This window comes from Equus asinus, chromosome 3, assembly GCF_041296235.1.
Source record: "Equus asinus isolate D_3611 breed Donkey chromosome 3, EquAss-T2T_v2, whole genome shotgun sequence".
In the NCBI taxonomy this organism is placed as follows: Eukaryota; Metazoa; Chordata; class Mammalia; order Perissodactyla; family Equidae; genus Equus; species Equus asinus.
Window position 1 is genome coordinate 77,694,246 of NC_091792.1, and position 5,500 is coordinate 77,699,745.

The 5,500-nt window shown below is 38.5% G+C and overlaps 1 pseudogene; it reads left to right on the top strand.

The window, feature by feature from the left end:
* The first annotated feature begins 1,835 nt into the window (after positions 1–1,835).
* LOC123284320 (mitochondrial import inner membrane translocase subunit Tim17-A pseudogene) lies at positions 1,836–2,514 on the top strand (annotated as a pseudogene).
* The last annotated feature ends 2,986 nt before the right edge of the window (positions 2,515–5,500 follow it).

Below are 5,500 nucleotides of genomic sequence, written 5' to 3' on the forward strand. Positions count from 1 at the left end.
CTTCAAGTCACAGCTTGTTTACATTTATGCACATTCACACTAGTTTTTTGTTCATAATTTCTTGTTTCATCTTTTTCTATTTTCTGAGCTCATGTTCATAGATATACGAATATGTAAGAAGAAATATACATATTCTGTATCCTTAGAAGCTTTTCTGCAAGAGTATTCGTGGTAGAGTCTCCCAAGCTTTATCTGAAAATTTACTTTATTTTTCTGTCCCTCTTAAATCATGGTAACCTAGACATAGAAATCTAGACTGACGCTTCTTTTGTCCCCGTACTTTCAAAGTATTATTCCAGGGTCTTCTGAACGGTCTGCCACCAGGGGGGTTCTTTCCTTTTGAAGTGGTCTTTGCCATCTTTGGATGCTTTAAGCTCTGGTCCTTTTCTTTAGGATTCCGTAGTTTCACAGTGACATCCCTTGATGCAAATTTAATTTTATTCATCCTGCTAAGGAATAAATGTTCTTTCTAAATATGGAGAGTGTTGTTTTTCATCAGTTATGAAAAACTCCCAGACACTGTATCTTCTAATATTGTCCCTCCTCAAGCTCTCCGGCTTCTGTCTTTCTGGCATTCCAGTGACGTGCCTGTTGACCTCTGCCCTCTCTGTCTCTTATGTCATCTTTCTTAGTGTCATGTTCTGGGGAATTTTCTCGGATCCTTCCTCCAGTTCTCTAAGTTTCTTCACGAGGTCTAATCTGCTGATTAGTACATCTATGAAGGGTTTTTTTCTATGACTATATATATTTTTTTGATGTTATATTTGATTCTTTTTCAAATCTGAATATTTTTATAGTGTTTTATTTTTGCGTATTTTAGATATCTCATTTAAATCATTGAATCATGCTTAATTTTTTGCTTCTAGGTGATAGTTTGACAGTCTAAAGTTTTTGCAACTCTGATTCTATTTGTTGTTGTCTGCTGTTATCATCTACTGGCAATTGATCACAGTAGACTGTTTCCTTATGTGTTCTGTGTAATTGTAACGTAAGTTCATTTTCTGCACAGTTTTATCTGTGGCAGCCCTGTATAGCCTGAGTTAAGAGCTTGTCGTTCCAGAGATGTTTTTGCATTTGCTTCTGTTAGATACTGCAGGACTGTCACCAGCCTGCAGGCTGGTCCCGTAAAAGGGCACCTAGAGTGGTTGCCCTGTGCCCTGTACTTTAGGTGGGGGCCCGTGGGGTGGCTGTACATTCCTCCTCTTTTCCAAACGTTATTACAAATAAATTTAGAAATTTCTGTCTTCCTAGTATCCCAGGGGGCCCATGGAAGATAACGACAGTGAGGCCTCTTTTCATATGTAATGATCTTGGTTAACTCCACTCTGGTTGAGTTGCCCTTCTACTAGGTTAACTGTCCTAGGACATATTTTTGTGTTAGTGCCTCTAATTGGACATTCCTAGATTACTCATCGTACACTAAGAAACCTCAATCGGATATGATATTTGGTCTATGGATATAAATGCTCAAGATAGTTAAATATATATAGTTATATATATATGTGTGTATATATATTCACAAGACATACACCCACACAAGCACATAATATATAGTGTTTCAACCTCAGTTTACACCAAAACAGACACGTTTTCTCGTGTCTCTCTGCCAGTGGGTGGATTTTTCTTTTCATACACCTTATCATCAGGTACACTATCCTTGTGCGTACATAAAAATCCAGTCTCCTACAAGACTATATGAACTGGCCCTTAAGTACTTCTCTGGCCTCATCTGCTACCACTGCATTTCTCTTACTTCCATGCATCAATCGACTTAGTCTTCTTTCTGTTTCTCAAATATGTCAAGATTGAGACACCCTGCTGTTTTGCAGCAACAGAATATCGCTGTTCCCTCTCAAAGAATGTCCTTCCACTGTTGTCGCATAGATCTAGCCCCTTTTTGTCATTCAGACCTTACTTCTCGGCTGCTGGAGCCAAGATGGAGGAGTATGCATGGGAGCCATGCCCCTGGCAAATTGTGGATGACTGGGGGTGGGGGGGGGCCTTTACGATAGATACTATAGGTGGTGGTATCTTTCAAGCAATCAAAGGCTTTCGCAATTCTCCAGTGGGAGTAAACCACAGACTGCACACGAGTTTGACAGCTGCTAAAACCAGGGCTCCGCAGCTGGGAGGGAGCTTTGCAGTTTGGGGAGCTTTCCATGATTGACTCCAGTATGGTTCAGGTCAGAGGGAAGGAAGACCCCCTGGAACTCCATCACAAGTGGTGCCTTAACAGGAGCCATCCTGGCCAGGAGAAATGGACCAGTGGCCATGGTCGGGTCAGCCGCGATGGGTGGCATTCTCCTAGCTTTAACTGAAGGAGCTGGTATCTTGTTGACAAGATTTGCCTCTGCACAATTTCCCAGTGGTCCTCAGTTTGCTGAAAACCCCTCCCAGTTGCCTTCAGCCCAATTACCGTCCTCACCTTTTGGAGACTACCAACAATATCAATAGGACTTCTTTCCCAGGACTTCTTCAACAGAATGAGCTGCAGTTCAAGAAAGGATTTCAGAAGATCGAGTTACAGTCTGTTTTTAAAACCATAGGTGAGACAGCTGTCGCCCAACAGGATATGAAGGGAGATTTAGCACATTTTTCTATTTAAAGGAACATGGAAGGGGGGTGTTAAGAGATAATACATTTATTTATTCACACTTGGATTGCATTTGTAAGCAAAGTAAGTGTCTTATATCTTTAAAGGAAATATAATAAGTGCTTAGGAGATACAGGACCACAGGGCAGACAACAGGGAAAGATGCATGTCATTCCTTGAGGACCTCACTGCCTGAATTTGCGTGTTCTGTTAGTCAGACAACAAAAACTCCTGGAACTTGTGCTTTCTTTTAAGATAAGTTGCAGAGTTCTACTTTTCATCCTCACACACTTTAAATAATGCTTTGAAATAATAATAATAATGCTTTAAATGAGTGCTTTGAAAATGGCACGTTTTGTAGTTAGACTCCCCCCTCACTCAAGGGAGATCGTGTATGAGAAGAACTGTGCCGAGTCCACATGGATCCTTCCGTAGTGCATACTTTCTGGATTGACAGCTAGGGCGGAACACGCACTCTTCACTTTGGAAGTAAAATACCCTGTGTCTTGGTTTTAAGGATGTCAGATACAAAACTCTCTGTACCTTTGAGGCCACTGTGTCTTCATTCTTCACCATCGGAGCCGTCAGCAGACACAACTTCCTTCCGGTAGACCCATGTCTACATGAGAAGAATTCACAGAGGGTGGGGGAGCACTGGAGGTTTGATGTTTACTGGGTGCTTGAATAAAATGTTTTTTAAAAAAACACAATCGTACTTCTCTGCAAGACCTGGCTACATAGGGCTCAGTGTAAAAGGAACGTGCAAGGCCTCTTATTAAAAGTTTCAGGAAGTGACAGCAGAGCATTAAACCATGTGTCAGCTCTTCTAAGTGTGGGGTTCTGTGCAGTCATACGTGTCACATCCTCATGAAGCTGGCTCTCCTTTCCCTGACTAGCTAGTCAAATGCCTGATTCCACTTCATTTTTCTCTGTCTTATCACTCTGGTATTTTTTTCTTCATGTCAACTACCACTACCTGAAATTATTTATTTGCTTCCTTATTTACTAGCTATCTTCAACTGCTAGAATATAAACTGTGCAGACAGAAACTTCTGTATTGTTCACTGCTCTAGCACCTAGAATGGTACCTGGCTCAAAAAATATTTTTTTTCAATGGGTAAATAATTTAGTCCATTGTTTCCAGTGTTACAAATAGCAACCTATTTTAAGGCCAAAGATATGTCAGAATAACTTAACACTATCCCTAGAGCCAGAAAATCTCAAACAACATATGTATTTAATAGATTTAAAAGTAAATCCAAAATCAGAGTTTTAAAAGATTAGCTTGGAAGTAAGAAAAATATTGTTCCCATTCAGATGCTTAAAGATGGATTCTGGGACCAAAAGAAAAAAAAGGACCTTAAATGTTTATAGTTTTGTTCATTCTATTACAAAATGATATTTGGTGATGTTTATTAGAAAAAATATATTAGCGTAATCTAGGTTTCCAAGAATTTATGAAGACAGATTTTGCTTATTTTTTTGAATAGCAATTTTATTTTATTCTCAGTGTTCAAGTAAAGCTCAAACTATCATATGGACTTAAGCAGGTTTTATTACCTTGAAAAAGTCAGTGATATTGATATTTATCATTAACATATTCTCTTGCCACTGGGTTTCACATACCCTTGATCCAAGGACAGGCCATCCACTATGGTCAGATAACTTAGTGCTAAGTCTCATAAAGAAATGCATTTGAATTCATTTCAGTGTGGTTTCCCTATACTTCTATTTTTTTACAACTTCATCAAAAAGTACTTTAAAGTATTTTTTATGAATGTGTAAATTGTCTGGCCTAAAATTACTTTAAATCATTTCTGATTTGTTGTTTGATTAATCTACATTTTTAACTAAGCTTTTGTTAACTGATAGCACTTGAGAAATAGACTAATAACAGCGGCAATGCTACTGATTAAAAATGTGGCAGTCCATTCCCCGCTCTATTTCTTATTGCATTTTCTTTTCAAATTTACGATGTAAAGCTTACATCAGTTTTAAAATGCTGCTCTAGCTGTTTAGAATTTTACAATGATGTAACAGGCCAAGTATAGGGGCTTTAATGAAGTACTTGCTATTATACCTATGACAGCTCTTATACCTGTGACAGTTAATATTGCCTCAGGCCTGTGAAATGCAAAGCCATCTTCTGATCATGATCTTGGAGTTTTATCTGTGTATCTGTGTAACCTAGTACTTACCATTTTTTAAAATTGTTTATTTTTTTTTAATTGAACATCCATTGCTTTGATACAGTCATTGTTACCTCTTTGAATTAACAGTCTTTAACAATAAAGAATTTTCTTTCTGTTTGTTACTCAGCTCTTTATATTTCCTAAAGGTGTAGTTTTGTTGAAATAACCTATCAATGGGTCTTCTGGCTAGTTGTGTTCAATGAATAAATGATAGAATGTTCTAGTTGTAAGTGCCCTTAAAGATGATTGAGTCTAATGGCTGTGCACTTCTCCAGCCATTCTTCCACCACACCTTGTCCTGGCAGACATTACTAATTGATTACCGTCTCCTTTCCTAATGGGTTTCCAAGCAGCCTGAGAATCTTCCTCAACACAATATTGATTTTGTACAAACTAGTAAGTCCTAGATTCTTGTCCTGTCCTCTCATTATACAGATGAGGAAACCAAATCCCAGACATGTTAAATGATTTGCTAAAGCTTACAAGACCAATTAATTAATGGCTGAGCTGGGACAAGAAAATAAGTCAGCTGACTCCCAATTAAATCCTCTTGCTCCCAGCACTGGTACCTTTGGTGAATTTTTCTGCTCTAGTAATCTTTTTATTCAGCTGCCTTTTAAATAATCTTAAAATGGACTATTACCAATTTTGAATCTTATCTTTGTACCAGGGGAAATTAGGCTAGGCCACCAAGTTGGCCCTCTCAAGTAGATTG